Raw genomic sequence first — 22,171 nt, forward strand, 5'->3', positions numbered from 1 at the left:
AATATTGAATTGGGGAAATTATATTCACCGTCTCAAGTTACATGATACCTTAGGTAAGTCTACGTACGACTTAAGTTTAGTCAAATGGCACATGATATATGAGGCAGATGTGCATTTCACAACTCCATGAAAGACGTTTTTGCAATTTTAGTAATGGAATATCTTATTCGTCATGCAGGGGAACACAAAAAGAGCATCCAATTAGAGTAATTTTTCTTTAAAGGAAGCAACCGCCTGAACAGGGACTTGAACCCTGGACCCTCAGATTAAAAGTCTGATGCTCTACCGACTGAGCTATCCAGGCTCTGCTATACTCTATCTTAAAATCAGCTAAACAAATGTGGACGTACACTGACCTACACTCTGTGTATTAATATGGTTACATATATTAGCAATCAAATTTGTAGAGTTTAATAACAAATTGATGTTTTAACCCCTTCCATGCTCATGACGAGCTCAGCTCGTCGTGCAGTACACTTGTCGTGTGCTTATGACGAGCTGAGCTCGTCATGAACAATGGATTTACAGATCATTCAGCACAGGAGGAAAATCTCCTGTAGCATTGAAGGTGTTAAGCATTTGAAATTTCAGCAGCACACGTAATCCATTTTAAATCCTGAAATTTGTACTATCTCATTTTCGGCTGACTTAGAAATCATGTGTCTAAAATGACCTTGTGAAATCAATAAAGTGCCAAATATTATTACTACCTACTAAATTACATACATTTTCAGCAGTTTCTTTGGGAACTTCCTCTTGGGCATAGATTATGCAATGTTTTCAAAGCAAACAGTCTCTGTTTAAGTAGACTTTCTTTCACTGCCATTTTGGTAAATGTTTCTGGTGATGCAGACGCAGGCATTGCTTGTTACTGTTTCAATTAGTTATAAAATAAGAGGAGGGATAAAATTGACCCAGCTGGTGTTTGAACACAAAGCCTTTGAATGCTTTTGCTACATTCGTCTAGGACTCCAAGCCGCTATCCATTGCACTAGAGATCCGACCTGATTCAACACGGTGATCAGAGATTCACAAATAAAAAGATGACCTATCAGCTGTTGACCAACTTTATCAAGTTAATCGGACACTACCTTACATTTTGAACATTGAATTGGGTAAAAGATAATCAACAAACTACATGATACAGTTTGGGTAAGTCTTCTTAACCCTTGTCAAAGAATGTAGAAGACAGATGGGTATGTAATGACTTGATTAAGACTTTTTTGAAACATCTCTAATAGGACTCCCCATTCATTGGATCCTGAAAAGAGTATGCAATTGATATACCTTTTCTTTAACCAAGCCGCCTGAACAGGGACTTGAACCCTGGGCCCTCAGATTTAAAGACTGATGCTCTCCCGACTGAGCTATCCAGGCTCGGAGAGGCCGCTCCACAAAATGACCTTATCAACATTTGGAAGTGTCCCAACTATCACTACGTTTCTTAAGATGGTTGCCGGTATTAAGTACTGAATACGCGGAATATAATAATGAATTGGTACTTCAAGCATTTGAAATCTCTTCAGTAAATTTAACCTTATTGTAAGTCCTGAAATTGCTACTATCTCATTTTTTTTGCTGACTTAGAAGTCATATGTTTTTATTGACATTGTAAAATTAAGGAAGGGCCCAAAATCTTACTTCTGAGTAAATTACATTTTCATAAGTACAGCTGCCAATTTCCTCTTCTGCAAAGATTGCGTAATTTGAATAGTATCTATTTAAAATAGACTTCCTTTCACTGCCCTTTTTGGTGAAGCAGAAGCATGCATGCACTGTTTATTACTCTTTTAAACAGTTATGAAATAAATAGGGATAAAACTGACTCTGGTGGGATTCGAACCCACAACCTTTGAATATCTTTTTTACATTCACCTAGAAGTCCAATGCGCTATCCATTGCGCCACAGAGCCAATACGCTCTGATTAGGTGCAGAGATATTCTGAAATGAAATAATGTTGATCAGCTTTATAAAGTTCATTTGATACTATAACCATGGATTTATTTTGAATATTGAATTGGGGAAATTATATTCACCGTCTCAAGTTACATGATACCTTAGGTAAGTCTACGTACGACTTAAGTTTAGTCAAATGGCACATGATATATGAGGCAGATGTGCATTTCACAACTCCATGAAAGACGTTTTTGCAATCTTAGTAATGGAATATCTTATTCGTCATGCAGGGGAACACAAAAAGAGCATCCAATTCGAGTAATTTTTCTTTAAAGGAAGCAACCGCCTGAACAGGGACTTGAACCCTGGACCCTCAGATTAAAAGTCTGATGCTCTACCGACTGAGCTATCCAGGCTCTGCTATACTCTGTCTTAAAATCAGCTAAACAAATGTGGACGTACACTGACCTACACTCTGTGTATTAATATGGTTACATATATTAGCAATCAAATTTGTAGAGTTTAATAACAAATTGATGTTTTAACCCCTTCCATGCTCATGACGAGCTCAGCTCGTCGTGCAGTACACTTGTCATGTGCTTATGACGAGCTGAGCTCGTCATGAACAATGGATTTACAGATCATTCAGCACAGGAGGAAAATCTCCTGTAGCATTGAAGGTGTTAAGCATTTGAAATTTCAGCAGCACACGTAATCCATTTTAAATCCTGAAATTTGTACTATCTCATTTTCGGCTGACTTAGAAATCATGTGTCTAAAATGACCTTGTGAAATCAATAAAGTGCCAAATACTATTACTACCTACTAAATTACATACATTTTCAGCAGTTTCTTTGGGAACTTCCTCTTGGGCATAGATTATGCAATGTTTTCAAAGCAAACAGTCTCTGTTTAAGTAGACTTTCTTTCACTGCCATTTTGGTAAATGTTTCTGGTGATGCAGACGCAGGCATTGCTTGTTACTGTTTCAATTAGTTATAAAATAAGAGGAGGGATAAAATTGACCCAGCTGGTGTTTGAACACAAAGCCTTTGAATGCTTTTGCTACATTCGTCTAGGACTCCAAGCCGCTATCCATTGCACTAGAGATCCGACCTGATTCAACACGGTGATCAGAGATTCACAAATAAAAAGATGACCTATCAGCTGTTGACCAACTTTCTCAAGTTAATCGGACACTACCTTACATTTTGAACATTGAATTGGGTAAAAGATAATCAACAAACTACATGATACAGTTTGGGTAAGTCTTCTTAACCCTTGTCAAAGAATGTAGAAGACAGATGGGTATGTAATGACTTGATTAAGACTTTTTTGAAACATCTCTAATAGGACTCCCCATTCATTGGATCCTGAAAAGAGTATGCAATTGATATACCTTTTCTTTAACCAAGCCGCCTGAACAGGGACTTGAACCCTGGGCCCTCAGATTAAAAGTCTGATGCTCTCCCGACTGAGCTATCCAGGCTTGGAGAGGGCGCTCCACAAAATGACCTTATCAACATTTGGAAGTGTCCCAACTATCACTACGTTTCTTAAGATGGTTGCCGGTATTAAGTACTGAATACGCGGAATATAATAATGAATTGGTACTTCAAGCATTTGAAATCTCTTCAGTAAATTTAACCTTATTGTAAGTCCTGAAATTGCTACTATCTCATTTTTTTTGCTGACTTAGAAGTCATATGTTTTTATTGACATTGTAAAATTAAGGAAGGGCCCAAAATCTTACTTCTGAGTAAATTACATTTTCATAAGTACAGCTGCCAATTTCCTCTTCTGCAAAGATTGCGTAATTTGAATAGTATCTATTTAAAATAGACTTCCTTTCACTGCCCTTTTTGGTGAAGCAGAAGCATGCATGCACTGTTTATTACTCTTTTAAACAGTTATGAAATAAATAGGGATAAAACTGACTCTGGTGGGATTCGAACCCACAACCTTTGAATATCTTTTTTACATTCACCTAGAAGTCCAATGCACTATCCATTGCGCCACAGAGCCAATACGCTCTGATTAGGTGCAGAGATATTCTGAAATGAAATAATGTTGATCAGCTTTATAAAGTTCATTTGATACTATAACCATGGATTTATTTTGAATATTGAATTGGGGAAATTATATTCACCGTCTCAAGTTACATGATACCTTAGGTAAGTCTACGTACGACTTAAGTTTAGTCAAATGGCACATGATATATGAGGCAGATGTGCATTTCACAACTCCATGAAAGACGTTTTTGCAATCTTAGTAATGGAATATCTTATTCGTCATGCAGGGGAACACAAAAAGAGCATCCAATTCGAGTAATTTTTCTTTAAAGGAAGCAACCGCCTGAACAGGGACTTGAACCCTGGACCCTCAGATTAAAAGTCTGATGCTCTACCGACTGAGCTATCCAGGCTCTGCTATACTCTGTCTTAAAATCAGCTAAACAAATGTGGACGTACACTGACCTACACTCTGTGTATTAATATGGTTACATATATTAGCAATCAAATTTGTAGAGTTTAATAACAAATTGATGTTTTAACCCCTTCCATGCTCATGACGAGCTCAGCTCGTCGTGCAGTACACTTGTCATGTGCTTATGACGAGCTGAGCTCGTCATGAACAATGGATTTACAGATCATTCAGCACAGGAGGAAAATCTCCTGTAGCATTGAAGGTGTTAAGCATTTGAAATTTCAGCAGCACACGTAATCCATTTTAAATCCTGAAATTTGTACTATCTCATTTTCGGCTGACTTAGAAATCATGTGTCTAAAATGACCTTGTGAAATCAATAAAGTGCCAAATACTATTACTACCTACTAAATTACATACATTTTCAGCAGTTTCTTTGGGAACTTCCTCTTGGGCATAGATTATGCAATGTTTTCAAAGCAAACAGTCTCTGTTTAAGTAGACTTTCTTTCACTGCCATTTTGGTAAATGTTTCTGGTGATGCAGACGCAGGCATTGCTTGTTACTGTTTCAATTAGTTATAAAATAAGAGGAGGGATAAAATTGACCCAGCTGGTGTTTGAACACAAAGCCTTTGAATGCTTTTGCTACATTCGTCTAGGACTCCAAGCCGCTATCCATTGCACTAGAGATCCGACCTGATTCAACACGGTGATCAGAGATTCACAAATAAAAAGATGACCTATCAGCTGTTGACCAACTTTCTCAAGTTAATCGGACACTACCTTACATTTTGAACATTGAATTGGGTAAAAGATAATCAACAAACTACATGATACAGTTTGGGTAAGTCTTCTTAACCCTTGTCAAAGAATGTAGAAGACAGATGGGTATGTAATGACTTGATTAAGACTTTTTTGAAACATCTCTAATAGGACTCCCCATTCATTGGATCCTGAAAAGAGTATGCAATTGATATACCTTTTCTTTAACCAAGCCGCCTGAACAGGGACTTGAACCCTGGGCCCTCAGATTAAAAGTCTGATGCTCTCCCGACTGAGCTATCCAGGCTTGGAGAGGGCGCTCCACAAAATGACCTTATCAACATTTGGAAGTGTCCCAACTATCACTACGTTTCTTAAGATGGTTGCCGGTATTAAGTACTGAATACGCGGAATATAATAATGAATTGGTACTTCAAGCATTTGAAATCTCTTCAGTAAATTTAACCTTATTGTAAGTCCTGAAATTGCTACTATCTCATTTTTTTTGCTGACTTAGAAGTCATATGTTTTTATTGACATTGTAAAATTAAGGAAGGGCCCAAAATCTTACTTCTGAGTAAATTACATTTTCATAAGTACAGCTGCCAATTTCCTCTTCTGCAAAGATTGCGTAATTTGAATAGTATCTATTTAAAATAGACTTCCTTTCACTGCCCTTTTTGGTGAAGCAGAAGCATGCATGCACTGTTTATTACTCTTTTAAACAGTTATGAAATAAATAGGGATAAAACTGACTCTGGTGGGATTCGAACCCACAACCTTTGAATATCTTTTTTACATTCACCTAGAAGTCCAATGCACTATCCATTGCGCCACAGAGCCAATACGCTCTGATTAGGTGCAGAGATATTCTGAAATGAAATAATGTTGATCAGCTTTATAAAGTTCATTTGATACTATAACCATGGATTTATTTTGAATATTGAATTGGGGAAATTATATTCACCGTCTCAAGTTACATGATACCTTAGGTAAGTCTACGTACGACTTAAGTTTAGTCAAATGGCACATGATATATGAGGCAGATGTGCATTTCACAACTCCATGAAAGACGTTTTTGCAATCTTAGTAATGGAATATCTTATTCGTCATGCAGGGGAACACAAAAAGAGCATCCAATTCGAGTAATTTTTCTTTAAAGGAAGCAACCGCCTGAACAGGGACTTGAACCCTGGACCCTCAGATTAAAAGTCTGATGCTCTACCGACTGAGCTATCCAGGCTCTGCTATACTCTGTCTTAAAATCAGCTAAACAAATGTGGACGTACACTGACCTACACTCTGTGTATTAATATGGTTACATATATTAGCAATCAAATTTGTAGAGTTTAATAACAAATTGATGTTTTAACCCCTTCCATGCTCATGACGAGCTCAGCTCGTCGTGCAGTACACTTGTCATGTGCTTATGACGAGCTGAGCTCGTCATGAACAATGGATTTACAGATCATTCAGCACAGGAGGAAAATCTCCTGTAGCATTGAAGGTGTTAAGCATTTGAAATTTCAGCAGCACACGTAATCCATTTTAAATCCTGAAATTTGTACTATCTCATTTTCGGCTGACTTAGAAATCATGTGTCTAAAATGACCTTGTGAAATCAATAAAGTGCCAAATACTATTACTACCTACTAAATTACATACATTTTCAGCAGTTTCTTTGGGAACTTCCTCTTGGGCATAGATTATGCAATGTTTTCAAAGCAAACAGTCTCTGTTTAAGTAGACTTTCTTTCACTGCCATTTTGGTAAATGTTTCTGGTGATGCAGACGCAGGCATTGCTTGTTACTGTTTCAATTAGTTATAAAATAAGAGGAGGGATAAAATTGACCCAGCTGGTGTTTGAACACAAAGCCTTTGAATGCTTTTGCTACATTCGTCTAGGACTCCAAGCCGCTATCCATTGCACTAGAGATCCGACCTGATTCAACACGGTGATCAGAGATTCACAAATAAAAAGATGACCTATCAGCTGTTGACCAACTTTCTCAAGTTAATCGGACACTACCTTACATTTTGAACATTGAATTGGGTAAAAGATAATCAACAAACTACATGATACAGTTTGGGTAAGTCTTCTTAACCCTTGTCAAAGAATGTAGAAGACAGATGGGTATGTAATGACTTGATTAAGACTTTTTTGAAACATCTCTAATAGGACTCCCCATTCATTGGATCCTGAAAAGAGTATGCAATTGATATACCTTTTCTTTAACCAAGCCGCCTGAACAGGGACTTGAACCCTGGGCCCTCAGATTAAAAGTCTGATGCTCTCCCGACTGAGCTATCCAGGCTTGGAGAGGGCGCTCCACAAAATGACCTTATCAACATTTGGAAGTGTCCCAACTATCACTACGTTTCTTAAGATGGTTGCCGGTATTAAGTACTGAATACGCGGAATATAATAATGAATTGGTACTTCAAGCATTTGAAATCTCTTCAGTAAATTTAACCTTATTGTAAGTCCTGAAATTGCTACTATCTCATTTTTTTTGCTGACTTAGAAGTCATATGTTTTTATTGACATTGTAAAATTAAGGAAGGGCCCAAAATCTTACTTCTGAGTAAATTACATTTTCATAAGTACAGCTGCCAATTTCCTCTTCTGCAAAGATTGCGTAATTTGAATAGTATCTATTTAAAATAGACTTCCTTTCACTGCCCTTTTTGGTGAAGCAGAAGCATGCATGCACTGTTTATTACTCTTTTAAACAGTTATGAAATAAATAGGGATAAAACTGACTCTGGTGGGATTCGAACCCACAACCTTTGAATATCTTTTTTACATTCACCTAGAAGTCCAATGCACTATCCATTGCGCCACAGAGCCAATACGCTCTGATTAGGTGCAGAGATATTCTGAAATGAAATAATGTTGATCAGCTTTATAAAGTTCATTTGATACTATAACCATGGATTTATTTTGAATATTGAATTGGGGAAATTATATTCACCGTCTCAAGTTACATGATACCTTAGGTAAGTCTACGTACGACTTAAGTTTAGTCAAATGGCACATGATATATGAGGCAGATGTGCATTTCACAACTCCATGAAAGACGTTTTTGCAATCTTAGTAATGGAATATCTTATTCGTCATGCAGGGGAACACAAAAAGAGCATCCAATTCGAGTAATTTTTCTTTAAAGGAAGCAACCGCCTGAACAGGGACTTGAACCCTGGACCCTCAGATTAAAAGTCTGATGCTCTACCGACTGAGCTATCCAGGCTCTGCTATACTCTGTCTTAAAATCAGCTAAACAAATGTGGACGTACACTGACCTACACTCTGTGTATTAATATGGTTACATATATTAGCAATCAAATTTGTAGAGTTTAATAACAAATTGATGTTTTAACCCCTTCCATGCTCATGACGAGCTCAGCTCGTCGTGCAGTACACTTGTCATGTGCTTATGACGAGCTGAGCTCGTCATGAACAATGGATTTACAGATCATTCAGCACAGGAGGAAAATCTCCTGTAGCATTGAAGGTGTTAAGCATTTGAAATTTCAGCAGCACACGTAATCCATTTTAAATCCTGAAATTTGTACTATCTCATTTTCGGCTGACTTAGAAATCATGTGTCTAAAATGACCTTGTGAAATCAATAAAGTGCCAAATACTATTACTACCTACTAAATTACATACATTTTCAGCAGTTTCTTTGGGAACTTCCTCTTGGGCATAGATTATGCAATGTTTTCAAAGCAAACAGTCTCTGTTTAAGTAGACTTTCTTTCACTGCCATTTTGGTAAATGTTTCTGGTGATGCAGACGCAGGCATTGCTTGTTACTGTTTCAATTAGTTATAAAATAAGAGGAGGGATAAAATTGACCCAGCTGGTGTTTGAACACAAAGCCTTTGAATGCTTTTGCTACATTCGTCTAGGACTCCAAGCCGCTATCCATTGCACTAGAGATCCGACCTGATTCAACACGGTGATCAGAGATTCACAAATAAAAAGATGACCTATCAGCTGTTGACCAACTTTCTCAAGTTAATCGGACACTACCTTACATTTTGAACATTGAATTGGGTAAAAGATAATCAACAAACTACATGATACAGTTTGGGTAAGTCTTCTTAACCCTTGTCAAAGAATGTAGAAGACAGATGGGTATGTAATGACTTGATTAAGACTTTTTTGAAACATCTCTAATAGGACTCCCCATTCATTGGATCCTGAAAAGAGTATGCAATTGATATACCTTTTCTTTAACCAAGCCGCCTGAACAGGGACTTGAACCCTGGGCCCTCAGATTAAAAGTCTGATGCTCTCCCGACTGAGCTATCCAGGCTTGGAGAGGGCACTCCACAAAATGACCTTATCAACATTTGGAAGTGTCCCAACTATCACTACGTTTCTTAAGATGGTTGCCGGTATTAAGTACTGAATACGCGGAATATAATAATGAATTGGTACTTCAAGCATTTGAAATCTCTTCAGTAAATTTAACCTTATTGTAAGTCCTGAAATTGCTACTATCTCATTTTTTTTGCTGACTTAGAAGTCATATGTTTTTATTGACATTGTAAAATTAAGGAAGGGCCCAAAATCTTACTTCTGAGTAAATTACATTTTCATAAGTACAGCTGCCAATTTCCTCTTCTGCAAAGATTGCGTAATTTGAATAGTATCTATTTAAAATAGACTTCCTTTCACTGCCCTTTTTGGTGAAGCAGAAGCATGCATGCACTGTTTATTACTCTTTTAAACAGTTATGATATAAATAGGGATAAAAGTGACTCTGGTGGGATTCGAACCCACAACCTTTGAATATCTTTTTTACATTCACCTAGAAGTCCAATGCGCTATCCATTGCGCCACAGAGCCAATACGCTCAGATTAGGTGCAGAGATATTCTGAAATGAAATAATGTTGATCAGCTTTATAAAGTTCATTTGATACTATAACCATGGATTTATTTTGAATATTGAATTGGGGAAATTATATTCACCGTCTCAAGTTACATGATACCTTAGGTAAGTCTACGTACGACTTAAGTTTAGTCAAATGGCACATGATATATGAGGCAGATGTGCATTTCACAACTCCATGAAAGACGTTTTTGCAATTTTAGTAATGGAATATCTTATTCGTCATGCAGGGGAACACAAAAAGAGCATCCAATTAGAGTAATTTTTCTTTAAAGGAAGCAACCGCCTGAACAGGGACTTGAACCCTGGACCCTCAGATTAAAAGTCTGATGCTCTACCGACTGAGCTATCCAGGCTCTGCTATACTCTGTCTTAAAATCAGCTAAACAAATGTGGACGTACACTGACCTACACTCTATGTATTAATATGGTTACATATATTAGCAATCAAATTTGTAGAGTTTAATAACAAATTGATGTTTTAACCCCTTCCATGCTCATGACGAGCTCAGCTCGTCGTGCAGTACACTTGTCGTGTGCTTATGACGAGCTGAGCTCGCCATGAACAATGGATTTACAGATCATTCAGCACAGGAGGAAAATCTCCTGTAGCATTGAAGGTGTTAAGCATTTGAAATTTCAGCAGCACACGTAATCCATTTTAAATCCTGAAATTTGTACTATCTCATTTTCGGCTGACTTAGAAATCATGTGTCTAAAATGACATTGTGAAATCAATAAAGTGCCAAATACTATTACTACCTACTAAATTACATTATCAGCAGTATCTTTGGGAATTTCCTCTTGGGCATAGATTATGCAATGTTTTCAAAGCAAACAGTCTCTGTTTAAGTAGACTTTCTTTCACTGCCATGTTGTTAAATGTTTCTGGTGATGCAGACGCAGGCATTGCTTGTTACTGTTTCAATTAGTTATAAAATAAGAGGAGGGATAAAATTGACCCAGCTGGTGTTTGAACACAAAGCCTTTGAATGCTTTTGCTACATTCGTCTAGGACTCCAAGCCGCTATCCATTGCACTAGAGATCCGACCTGATTCAACACGGTGATCAGAGATTCACAAATAAAAAGATGACCTATCAGCTGTTGACCAACTTTATCAAGTTAATCGGACACTACCTTACATTTTGAACATTGAATTGGGTAAAAGATAATCAACATGTCAAACTACATGATACAGTTTGCGTAAGTCTTCTTAACCCTTGTCAAAGAATGTAGAAGACAGATGGGTATGTAATGACTTGATTAAGACTTTTTTGAAACATCTCTAATAGGACTCCCCATTCATTGGATCCTGAAAAGAGTATGCAATTGACATACCTTTTCTTTAACCAAGCCGCCTGAACAGGGACTTGAACCCTGGGCCCTCAGATTAAAAGTCTGATGCTCTCCCGACTGAGCTATCCAGGCTCGGAGAGGGCGCTCCACAAAATGACCTTATCAACATTTGGAAGTGTCCCAACTATCACTACGTTTCTTAAGATGGTTGCCGGTATTAAGTACTGAATACGCGGAATATAATAATGAATTGGTACTTCAAGCATTTGAAATCTCTTCAGTAAATTTAACCTTTTTGTAAGTCCTGAAATTGCTACTATCTCATTTTTTTTGCTGACTTAGAAGTCATATGTTTTTATTGACATTGTAAAATTAAGGAAGGGCCCAAAATCTTACTTCTGAGTAAATTACATTTTCATAAGTACAGCTGCCAATTTCCTCTTCTGCAAAGATTGCGTAATTTGAATAGTATCTATTTAAAATAGACTTCCTTTCACTGCCCTTTTTGGTGAAGCAGAAGCATGCATGCACTGTTTATTACTCTTTTAAACAGTTATGAAGTAAATAGGGATAAAACTGACTCTGGTGGGATTCGAACCCACAACCTTTGAATATCTTTTTTACATTCACCTAGAAGTCCAATGCGCTATCCATTGCGCCACAGAGCCAATACGCTCTGATTAGGTGCAGAGATATTCTGAAATGAAATAATGTTGATCAGCTTTATAAAGTTCATTTGATACTATAACCATGGATTTATTTTGAATATTGAATTGGGGAAATTATATTCACCGTCTCAAGTTACATGATACCTTAGGTAAGTCTACGTACGACTTAAGTTTAGTCAAATGGCACATGATATATGAGGCAGATGTGCATTTCACAACTCCATGAAAGACGTTTTTGCAATTTTAGTAATGGAATATCTTATTCGTCATGCAGGGGAACACAAAAAGAGCATCCAATTAGAGTAATTTTTCTTTAAAGGAAGCAACCGCCTGAACAGGGACTTGAACCCTGGACCCTCAGATTAAAAGTCTGATGCTCTACCGACTGAGCTATCCAGGCTCTGCTATACTCTATCTTAAAATCAGCTAAACAAATGTGGACGTACACTGACCTACACTCTGTGTATTAATATGGTTACATATATTAGCAATCAAATTTGTAGAGTTTAATAACAAATTGATGTTTTAACCCCTTCCATGCTCATGACGAGCTCAGCTCGTCGTGCAGTACACTTGTCGTGTGCTTATGACGAGCTGAGCTCGTCATGAACAATGGATTTACAGATCATTCAGCACAGGAGGAAAATCTCCTGTAGCATTGAAGGTGTTAAGCATTTGAAATTTCAGCAGCACACGTAATCCATTTTAAATCCTGAAATTTGTACTATCTCATTTTCGGCTGACTTAGAAATCATGTGTCTAAAATGACCTTGTGAAATCAATAAAGTGCCAAATACTATTACTACCTACTAAATTACATACATTTTCAGCAGTTTCTTTGGGAACTTCCTCTTGGGCATAGATTATGCAATGTTTTCAAAGCAAACAGTCTCTGTTTAAGTAGACTTTCTTTCACTGCCATTTTGGTAACTGTTTCTGGTGATGCAGACGCAGGCATTGCTTGTTACTGTTTCAATTAGTTATAAAATAAGAGGAGGGATAAAATTGACCCAGCTGGTGTTTGAACACAAAGCCTTTGAATGCTTTTGCTACATTCGTCTAGGACTCCAAGCCGCTATCCATTGCACTAGAGATCCGACCTGATTCAACACGGTGATCAGAGATTCACAAATAAAAAGATGACCTATCAGCTGTTGACCAACTTTATCAAGTTAATCGGACACTACCTTACATTTTGAACATCGAATTGGGTAAAAGATAATCAACAAACTACATGATACAGTTTGGGTAAGTCTTCTTAACCCTTGTCAAAGAATGTAGAAGACAGATGGGTATGTAATGACTTGATTAAGACTTTTTTGAAACATCTCGAATAGGACTCCCCATTCATTGGATCCTGAAAAGAGTATGCAATTGATATACCTTTTCTTTAACCAAGCCGCCTGAACAGGGACTTGAACGCTGGGCCCTCAGATTAAAAGACTGATGCTCTCCCGACTGAGCTATCCAGGCTCGGAGAGGCCGCTCCACAAAATGACCTTATCAACATTTGGAAGTGTCCCAACTATCACTACGTTTCTTAAGATGGTTGCCGGTATTAAGTACTGAATACGCGGAATATAATAATGAATTGGTACTTCAAGCATTTGAAATCTCTTCAGTAAATTTAACCTTATTGTAAGTCCTGAAATTGCTACTATCTCATTTTTTTTGCTGACTTAGAAGTCATATGTTTTTATTGACATTGTAAAATTAAGGAAGGGCCCAAAATCTTACTTCTGAGTAAATTACATTTTCATAAGTACAGCTGCCAATTTCCTCTTCTGCAAAGATTGCGTAATTTGAATAGTATCTATTTAAAATAGACTTCCTTTCACTGCCCTTTTTGGTGAAGCAGAAGCATGCATGCACTGTTTATTACTCTTTTAAACAGTTATGAAGTAAATAGGGATAAAACTGACTCTGGTGGGATTTGAACCCACAACCTTTGAATATCTTTTTTACATTCACCTAGAAGTCCAATGCGCTATCCATTGCGCCACAGAGCCAATACGCTCTGATTAGGTGCAGAGATATTCTGAAATGAAATAATGTTGATCAGCTTTATAAAGTTCATTTGATACTATAACCATGGATTTATTTTGAATATTGAATTGGGGAAATTATATTCACCGTCTCAAGTTACATGATACCTTAGGTAAGTCTACGTACGACTTAAGTTTAGTCAAATGGCACATGATATATGAGGCAGATGTGCATTTCACAACTCCATGAAAGACGTTTTTGCAATTTTAGTAATGGAATATCTTATTCGTCATGCAGGGGAACACAAAAAGAGCATCCAATTAGAGTAATTTTTCTTTAAAGGAAGCAACTGCCTAAACAGGGACTTGAACCCTGGACCCTCAGATTAAAAGTCTGATGCTCTACGGACTGAGCTATCCAGGCTCTGCTATACTCTGTCTTAAAATCAGCTAAACAAATGTGGACGTACACTGACCTACACTCTGTGTATTAATATGGTTACATATATTAGCAATCAAATTTGTAGAGTTTAATAACAAATTGATGTTTTAACCCCTTCCATGCTCATGACGAGCTCAGCTCGTCGTGCAGTACACTTGTCGTGTGCTTATGACGAGCTGAGCTCGTCATGAACAATGGATTTACAGATCATTCAGCACAGGAGGAAAATCTCCTGTAGCATTGAAGGTGTTAAGCATTTGAAATTTCAGCAGCACACGTAATCCATTTTAAATCCTGAAATTTGTACTATCTCATTTTCGGCTGACTTAGAAATCATGTGTCTAAAATGACATTGTGAAATCAATAAAGTGCCAAATACTATTACTACCTACTAAATTACATACATTTTCAGCAGTATCTTTGGGAATTTCCTCTTGGGCATAGATTATGCAATGTTTTCAAAGCAAACAGTCTCTGTTTAAGTAGACTTTCTTTCACTGCCATTTTGGTAAATGTTTCTGGTGATGCAGACGCAGGCATTGCTTGTTACTGTTTCAATTAGTTATAAAATAAGAGGAGGGATAAAATTGACCCAGCTGGTGTTTGAACACAAAGCCTTTGAATGCTTTTGCTACATTCGTCTAGGACTCCAAGCCGCTATCCATTGCACTAGAGATCCGACCTGATTCAACACGGTGATCAGAGATTCACAAATAAAAAGATGACCTATCAGCTGTTGACCAACTTTATCAAGTTAATCGGACACTACCTTACATTTTGAACATTGAATTGGGTAAAAGATAATCAACAAACTACATGATACAGTTTGGTTAAGTCTTCTTAACCCTTGTCAAAGAATGTAGAAGACAGATGGGTATGTAATGACTTGATTAAGACTTTTTTGAAACATCTCTAATAGGACTCCCCATTCATTGGATCCTGAAAAGAGTATGCAATTGACATACCTTTTCTTTAACCAAGCCGCCTGAACAGGGACTTGAACCCTGGGCCCTCAGATTAAAAGTCTGATGCTCTCCCGACTGAGCTATCCAGGCTCGGAGAGGTCGCTCCACAAAATGACCTTATCAACATTTGGAAGTGTCCCAACTATCACTACATTTCTTAAGATGGTTGCCGGTATTAAGTACTGAATACGCGGAATATAATAATGAATTGGTACTTCAAGCATTTGAAATCTCTTCAGTAAATTTAACCTTATTGTAAGTCCTGAAATTGCTACTATCTCATTTCTTTTGCTGACTTAGAAGTCATATGTTTTTATTGACATTGTAAAATTAAGTAAGGGCCCAAAATCTTACTTCTGAGTAAATTACATTTTCATAAGTACAGCTGCCAATTTCCTCTTCTGCAAAGATTGCGTAATTTGAATAGTATCTATTTAAAATAGACTTCCTTTCACTGCCCTTTTTGGTGAAGCAGAAGCATGCATGCACTGTTTATTACTCTTTTAAACAGTTATGAAATAAATAGGGATAAAACTGACTCTGGTGGGATTCGAACCCACAACCTTTGAATATCTTTTTTACATTCACCTAGAAGTCCAATGCGCTATCCATTGCGCCACAGAGCCAATACGCTCTAATTAGGTGCAGAGATATTCTGAAATGAAATAATGTTGATCAGCTTTATAAAGTTCATTCGATACTATAACCATGGATTTATTTTGAATATTGAATTGGGGAAATTATATTCACCGTCTCAAGTTACATGATACCTTAGGTAAGTCTACGTACGACTTAAGTTTAGTCAAATGGCACATGATATATGAGGCAGATGTGCATTTCACAACTCCATGAAAGACGTTTTTGCAATTTTAGTAATGGAATATCTTATTCGTCATGCAGGGGAACACAAAAAGAGCATCCAATTAGAGTAATTTTTCTTTAAAGGAAGCAACCGCCTGAACAGGGACTTGAACCCTGGACCCTCAGATTAAAAGTCTGATGCTCTACCGACTGAGCTATCCAGGCTCTGCTATACTCTGTCTTAAAATCAGCTAAACAAATGTGGACGTACACTGACCTACACTCTATGTATTAATATGGTTACATATATTAGCAATCAAATTTGTAGAGTTTAATAACAAATTGATGTTTTAACCCCTTCCATGCTCATGACGAGCTCAGCTCGTCGTGCAGTACACTTGTCGTGTGCTTATGACGAGCTGAGCTCGTCATGAACAATGGATTTACAGATCATTCAGCACAGGAGGAAAATCTCCAGTAGCATTGAAGGTGTTAAGCATTTGAAATTTCAGCAGCACACGTAATCCATTTTAAATCCTGAAATTTGTACTATCTCATTTTCGGCTGACTTAGAAATCATGTGTCTAAAATGACATTGTGAAATCAATAAAGTGCCAAATACTATTACTACCTACTAAATTACATACATTTTCAGCAGTATCTTTGGGAATTTCCTCTTGGGCATAGATTATGCAATGTTTTCAAAGCAAACAGTCTCTGTTTAAGTAGACTTTCTTTCACTGCCATTTTGGTAAATGTTTCTGGTGATGCAGACGCAGGCATTGCTTGTTACTGTTTCAATTAGTTATAAAATAAGAGGAGGGATAAAATTGACCCAGCTGGTGTTTGAACACAAAGCCTTTGAATGCTTTTGCTACATTCGTCTAGGACTCCAAGCCGCTATCCATTGCACTAGAGATCCGACCTGATTCAACACGGTGATCAGAGATTCACAAATAAAAAGATGACCTATCAGCTGTTGACCAACTTTATCAAGTTAATCGGACACTACCTTACATTTTGAACATTGAATTGGGTAAAAGATAATCAACAAACTACATGATACAGTTTGGGTAAGTCTTCTTAACCCTTGTCAAAGAATGTAGAAGACAGATGGGTATGTAATGACTTGATTAAGACTTTTTTGAAACATCTCTAATAGGACTCCCCATTCATTGGATCCTGAAAAGAGTATGCAATTGATATACCTTTTCTTTAACCAAGCCGCCTGAACAGGGACTTGAACCCTGGGCCCTCAGATTAAAAGTCTGATGCTCTCCCGACTGAGCTATCCAGGCTCGGAGAGGGCGCTCCACAAAATGACCTTATCAACATTTGGAAGTGTCCCAACTATCACTACGTTTCTTAAGATGGTTGCCGGTATTAAGTACTGAATACGCGGAATATAATAATGAATTGGTACTTCAAGCATTTGAAATCTCTTCAGTAAATTTAACCTTATTGTAAGTCCTGAAATTGCTACTATCTCATTTTTTTTGCTGACTTAGAAGTCATATGTTTTTATTGACATTGTAAAATTAAGGAAGGGCCCAAAATCTTACTTCTGAGTAAATTACATTTTCATAAGTACAGCTGCCAATTTCCTCTTCTGCAAAGATTGCGTAATTTGAATAGTATCTATTTAAAATAGACTTCCTTTCACTGCCCTTTTTGGTGAAGCAGAAGCATGCATGCACTGTTTATTACTCTTTTAAACAGTTATGAAGTAAATAGGGATAAAACTGACTCTAGTGGGATTCGAACCCACAACCTTTGAATATCTTTTTTACATTCACCTAGAAGTCCAATGCGCTATCCATTGCGCCACAGAGCCAATACGCTCTGATTAGGTGCAGAGATATTCTGAAATGAAATAATGTTGATCAGCTTTATAAAGTTCATTTGATACTATAACCATGGATTTATTTTGAATATTGAATTGGGGAAATTATATTCACCGTCTCAAGTTACATGATACCTTAGGTAAGTCTACGTACGACTTAAGTTTAGTCAAATGGCACATGATATATGAGGCAGATGTGCATTTCACAACTCCATGAAAGACGTTTTTGCAATTTTAGTAATGGAATATCTTATTTGTCATGCAGGGTAACACAAAAAGAGCATCCAATTAGAGTAATTTTTCTTTAAAGGAAGCAACCGCCTGAACAGGGACTTGAACCCTGGACCCTCAGATTAAAAGTCTGATGCTCTACCGACTGAGCTATCCAGGCTCTGCTATACTCTGTCTTAAAATCAGCTAAACAAATGTGGACGTACACTGACCTACACTCTGTGTATTAATATGGTTACATATATTAGCAATCAAATTTGTAGAGTTTAATAACAAATTGATGTTTTAACCCCTTCCATGCTCATGACGAGCTCAGCTCGTCGTGCAGTACACTTGTCGTGTGCTTATGACGAGCTGAGCTCGTCATGAACAATGGATTTACAGATCATTCAGCACAGGAGGAAAATCTCCTGTAGCATTGAAGGTGTTAAGCATTTGAAATTTCAGCAGCACACGTAATCCATTTTAAATCCTGAAATTTGTACTATCTCATTTTCGGCTGCCTTAGAAATCATGTGTCTAAAATGACCTTGTGAAATCAATAAAGTGCCAAATACTATTACTACCTACTAAATTACATACATTTTCAGCAGTTTCTTTGGGAACTTCCTCTTGGGCATAGATTATGCAATGTTTTCAAAGCAAACAGTCTCTGTTTAAGTAGACTTTCTTTCACTGCCATTTTGGTAAATGTTTCTGGTGATGCAGACGCAGGCATTGCTTGTTACTGTTTCAATTAGTTATAAAATAAGAGGAGGGATAAAATTGACCCAGCTGGTGTTTGAACACAAAGCCTTTGAATGCTTTTGCTACATTCGTCTAGGACTCCAAGTCGCTATCCATTGCACTAGAGATCCGACCTGATTCAACACGGTGATCAGAGATTCACAAATAAAAAGATGACCTCTCAGCTGTTGACCAACTTTATCAAGTTAATCGGACACTACCTTACATTTTGAACATTGAATTGGGTAAAAGATAATCAACAAACTACATGATACAGTTTGGGTAAGTCTTCTTAACCCTTGTCAAAGAATGTAGAAGACAGATGGGTATGTAATGACTTGATTAAGACTTTTTTGAAACATCTCGAATAGGACTCCCCATTCATTGGATCCTGAAAAGAGTATGCAATTGATATACCTTTTCTTTAACCAAGCCGCCTGAACAGGGACTTGAACCCTGGGCCCTCAGATTAAAAGACTGATGCTCTCCTGACTGAGCTATCCAGGCTCAGAAAGGCCGCTCCACAAAATGACCTTATCAACATTTGGAAGTGTCCCAACTATCACTACGTTTCTAAAGATGGTTGCCGGTATTAAGTACTGAATACGCGGAATATAATAATGAATTGGTACTTCAAGCATTTGAAATCTCTTCAGTAAATTTAACCTTATTGTAAGTCCTGAAATTGCTACTATCTCATTTTTTTTGCTGACTTAGAAGTCATATGTTTTTATTGACATTGTAAAATTAAGGAAGGGCCCAAAATCTTACTTCTGAGTAAATTACATTTTCATAAGTACAGCTGCCAATTTCCTCTTCTGCAAAGATTGCGTAATTTGAATAGTATCTATTTAAAATAGACTTCCTTTCACTGCCCTTTTTGGTGAAGCAGAAGCATGCATGCACTGTTTATTACTCTTTTAAACAGTTATGAAGTAAATAGGGATAAAACTGACTCTGGTGGGATTCGAACCCACAACCTTTGAATATCTTTTTTACATTCACCTAGAAGTCCAATGCGCTATCCATTGCGCCACAGAGCCAATACGTTCTGATTAGGTGCAGAGATATTCTGAAATGAAATAATGTTGATCAGCTTTATAAAGTTCATTTGATACTATAACCATGGATTTATTTTGAATATTGAATTGGGGAAATTATATTCACCGTCTCAAGTTACATGATACCTTAGGTAAGTCTACGTACGACTTAAGTTTAGTCAAATGGCACATGATATATGAGGCAGATGTGCATTTCACAACTCCATGAAAGACGTTTTTGCAATTTTAGTAATGGAATATCTTATTTTCGTCATGCAGGGGAACACAAAAAGAGCATCCAATTAGAGTAATTTTTCTTTAAAGGAAGCAACCGCCTGAACAGGGACTTGAACCCTGGACTCTCAGATTAAAAGTCTGATGCTCTACCGACTGAGCTATCCAGGCTCTGCTATACTCTGTCTTAAAATCAGCTAAACAAATGTGGACGTACACTGACCTACACTCTGTGTATTAATATGGTTACATATATTAGCAATCAAATTTGTAGAGTTTAATAACAAATTGATGTTTTAACCCCTTCCATGCTCATGACGAGCTCAGCTCGTGGTGCAGTACACTTGTCGTGTGCTTATGACGAGCTGAGCTCGTCATGAACAATGGATTTACAGATCATTCAGCACAGGAGGAAAATCTCCTGTAGCATTGAAGGTGTTAAGCATTTGAAATTTCAGCAGCACACGTAATCCATTTTAAATCCTGAAATTTGTACTATCTCATTTTCGGCTGACTTAGAAATCATGTGTCTAAAATGACCTTGTGAAATCAATAAAGTGCCAAATACTATTACTACCTACTAAATTACATACATTTTCAGCAGTTTCTTTGGGAACTTCCTCTTGGGCATAGATTATGCAGTGTTTTCAAAGCAAACACACTCTGTTTAAGTAGACTTTCTTTCACTGCCATTTTGGTAAATGTTTCTGGTGATGCAGACGCAGGCATTGCTTGTTACTGTTTCAATTAGTTATAAAATAAGAGGAGGGATAAAATTGACCCAGCTGGTGTTTGAACACAAAGCCTTTGAATGCTTTTGCTACATTCGTCTAGGACTCCAAGCCGCTATCCATTGCACTAGAGATCCGACCTGATTCAACACGGTGATCAGAGATTCACAAATAAAAAGATGACCTATCAGCTGTTGACCAACTTTATCAAGTTAATCGGACACTACCTTACATTTTGAACATTGAATTGGTTAAAAGATAATCAACAAACTACATGATACAGTTTGGGTAAGTCTTCTTAACCCTTGTCAAAGAATGTAGAAGACAGATGGGTATGTAATGACTTGATTAAGACTTTTTTGAAACATCTCTAATAGGACTCCCCATTCATTGGATCCTGAAAAGAGTATGCAATTGATATACCTTTTCTTTAACCAAGCCGCCTGAACAGGGACTTGAACCCTGGGCCCTCAGATTAAAAGACTGATGCTCTCCCGACTGAGCTATCCAGGCTCGGAGAGGCCGCTCCACAAAATGACCTTATCAACATTTGGAAGTGTCCCAACTATCACTACGTTTCTTAAGATGGTTGCCGGTATTAAGTACTGAATACGCGGAATATAATAATGAATTGGTACTTCAAGCATTTGAAATCTCTTCAGTAAATGTAACCTTATTGTAAGTCCTGAAATTGCTACTATCTAATTTTTTTTGCTGACTTAGAAGTCATATGTTTTTATTGACATTGTAAAATGAAGGAAGGGCCCAAAAACTTACTTCTGAGTAAATTACATTTTCATAAGTACAGCTGACAATTTCCTCTTCTGCAAAGATTGCGTAATTTGAATAGTATCTATTTAAAATAGACTTCCTTTCACTGCCCTTTTTGGTGAAGCAGAAGCATGCATGCACTGTTTATTACTCTTTTAAACAGTTATGAAGTAAATAGGGATAAAACTGACTCTGGTGGGATTTGAAACCACAACCTTTGAATATCTTTTTTACATTCACCTAGAAGTCCAATGCGCTATCCATTGCGCCACAGAGCCAATACGCTCTGATTAGGTGCAGAGATATTCTGAAATGAAATAATGTTGATCAGCTTTATAAAGTTCATTTGATACTATAACCATGGATTTATTTTGAATATTGAATTGGGGAAATTATATTCACCGTCTCAAGTTACATGATACCTTAGGTAAGTCTACGTACGA

At 37.2% G+C, this 22,171-nt stretch overlaps 19 non-coding genes across 19 annotated transcripts; all 19 read right to left on the minus strand.

Moving 5' to 3' along the window:
- Positions 1-231: 231 nt before the first annotated feature.
- Positions 232-304, minus strand: TRNAK-UUU (transfer RNA lysine (anticodon UUU)). The gene has a single exon. It is a non-coding gene; the product is annotated as a tRNA-Lys (tRNA).
- Positions 305-1,822: 1,518 nt separating this feature from the next.
- On the minus strand, positions 1,823-1,913 carry TRNAR-UCU (transfer RNA arginine (anticodon UCU)). Its single transcript is given in 2 exon segments — positions 1,823-1,858; positions 1,877-1,913. It is a non-coding gene; the product is annotated as a tRNA-Arg (tRNA).
- Positions 1,914-2,240: 327 nt separating this feature from the next.
- TRNAK-UUU (transfer RNA lysine (anticodon UUU)) lies at positions 2,241-2,313 on the minus strand. Its single transcript has one exon. It is a non-coding gene; the product is annotated as a tRNA-Lys (tRNA).
- A 1,518-nt stretch (positions 2,314-3,831) lies between these two features.
- TRNAR-UCU (transfer RNA arginine (anticodon UCU)) lies at positions 3,832-3,922 on the minus strand. The gene is given in 2 exon segments: positions 3,832-3,867; positions 3,886-3,922. It is a non-coding gene; the product is annotated as a tRNA-Arg (tRNA).
- A 327-nt stretch (positions 3,923-4,249) lies between these two features.
- TRNAK-UUU (transfer RNA lysine (anticodon UUU)) lies at positions 4,250-4,322 on the minus strand. Its single transcript has one exon. It is a non-coding gene; the product is annotated as a tRNA-Lys (tRNA).
- A 1,518-nt stretch (positions 4,323-5,840) lies between these two features.
- TRNAR-UCU (transfer RNA arginine (anticodon UCU)) lies at positions 5,841-5,931 on the minus strand. Its single transcript is given in 2 exon segments — positions 5,841-5,876; positions 5,895-5,931. It is a non-coding gene; the product is annotated as a tRNA-Arg (tRNA).
- Positions 5,932-6,258: 327 nt separating this feature from the next.
- Positions 6,259-6,331, minus strand: TRNAK-UUU (transfer RNA lysine (anticodon UUU)). The gene has a single exon. It is a non-coding gene; the product is annotated as a tRNA-Lys (tRNA).
- A 1,518-nt stretch (positions 6,332-7,849) lies between these two features.
- TRNAR-UCU (transfer RNA arginine (anticodon UCU)) lies at positions 7,850-7,940 on the minus strand. The gene is given in 2 exon segments: positions 7,850-7,885; positions 7,904-7,940. It is a non-coding gene; the product is annotated as a tRNA-Arg (tRNA).
- A 327-nt stretch (positions 7,941-8,267) lies between these two features.
- TRNAK-UUU (transfer RNA lysine (anticodon UUU)) lies at positions 8,268-8,340 on the minus strand. Its single transcript has one exon. It is a non-coding gene; the product is annotated as a tRNA-Lys (tRNA).
- Positions 8,341-9,858: 1,518 nt separating this feature from the next.
- TRNAR-UCU (transfer RNA arginine (anticodon UCU)) lies at positions 9,859-9,949 on the minus strand. Its single transcript is given in 2 exon segments — positions 9,859-9,894; positions 9,913-9,949. It is a non-coding gene; the product is annotated as a tRNA-Arg (tRNA).
- Positions 9,950-10,276: 327 nt separating this feature from the next.
- TRNAK-UUU (transfer RNA lysine (anticodon UUU)) lies at positions 10,277-10,349 on the minus strand. Its single transcript has one exon. It is a non-coding gene; the product is annotated as a tRNA-Lys (tRNA).
- A 1,519-nt stretch (positions 10,350-11,868) lies between these two features.
- On the minus strand, positions 11,869-11,959 carry TRNAR-UCU (transfer RNA arginine (anticodon UCU)). Its single transcript is given in 2 exon segments — positions 11,869-11,904; positions 11,923-11,959. It is a non-coding gene; the product is annotated as a tRNA-Arg (tRNA).
- Positions 11,960-12,286: 327 nt separating this feature from the next.
- Positions 12,287-12,359, minus strand: TRNAK-UUU (transfer RNA lysine (anticodon UUU)). Its single transcript has one exon. It is a non-coding gene; the product is annotated as a tRNA-Lys (tRNA).
- A 1,518-nt stretch (positions 12,360-13,877) lies between these two features.
- TRNAR-UCU (transfer RNA arginine (anticodon UCU)) lies at positions 13,878-13,968 on the minus strand. The gene is given in 2 exon segments: positions 13,878-13,913; positions 13,932-13,968. It is a non-coding gene; the product is annotated as a tRNA-Arg (tRNA).
- Positions 13,969-15,886: 1,918 nt separating this feature from the next.
- Positions 15,887-15,977, minus strand: TRNAR-UCU (transfer RNA arginine (anticodon UCU)). Its single transcript is given in 2 exon segments — positions 15,887-15,922; positions 15,941-15,977. It is a non-coding gene; the product is annotated as a tRNA-Arg (tRNA).
- Positions 15,978-16,304: 327 nt separating this feature from the next.
- TRNAK-UUU (transfer RNA lysine (anticodon UUU)) lies at positions 16,305-16,377 on the minus strand. The gene has a single exon. It is a non-coding gene; the product is annotated as a tRNA-Lys (tRNA).
- Positions 16,378-17,895: 1,518 nt separating this feature from the next.
- TRNAR-UCU (transfer RNA arginine (anticodon UCU)) lies at positions 17,896-17,986 on the minus strand. Its single transcript is given in 2 exon segments — positions 17,896-17,931; positions 17,950-17,986. It is a non-coding gene; the product is annotated as a tRNA-Arg (tRNA).
- Positions 17,987-18,313: 327 nt separating this feature from the next.
- On the minus strand, positions 18,314-18,386 carry TRNAK-UUU (transfer RNA lysine (anticodon UUU)). The gene has a single exon. It is a non-coding gene; the product is annotated as a tRNA-Lys (tRNA).
- A 1,518-nt stretch (positions 18,387-19,904) lies between these two features.
- TRNAR-UCU (transfer RNA arginine (anticodon UCU)) lies at positions 19,905-19,995 on the minus strand. Its single transcript is given in 2 exon segments — positions 19,905-19,940; positions 19,959-19,995. It is a non-coding gene; the product is annotated as a tRNA-Arg (tRNA).
- Positions 19,996-22,171: the final 2,176 nt, after the last annotated feature.

Source organism: Lissotriton helveticus, chromosome 1_1, assembly GCF_964261635.1.
Source record: "Lissotriton helveticus chromosome 1_1, aLisHel1.1, whole genome shotgun sequence".
In the NCBI taxonomy this organism is placed as follows: domain Eukaryota; kingdom Metazoa; phylum Chordata; class Amphibia; order Caudata; family Salamandridae; genus Lissotriton; species Lissotriton helveticus.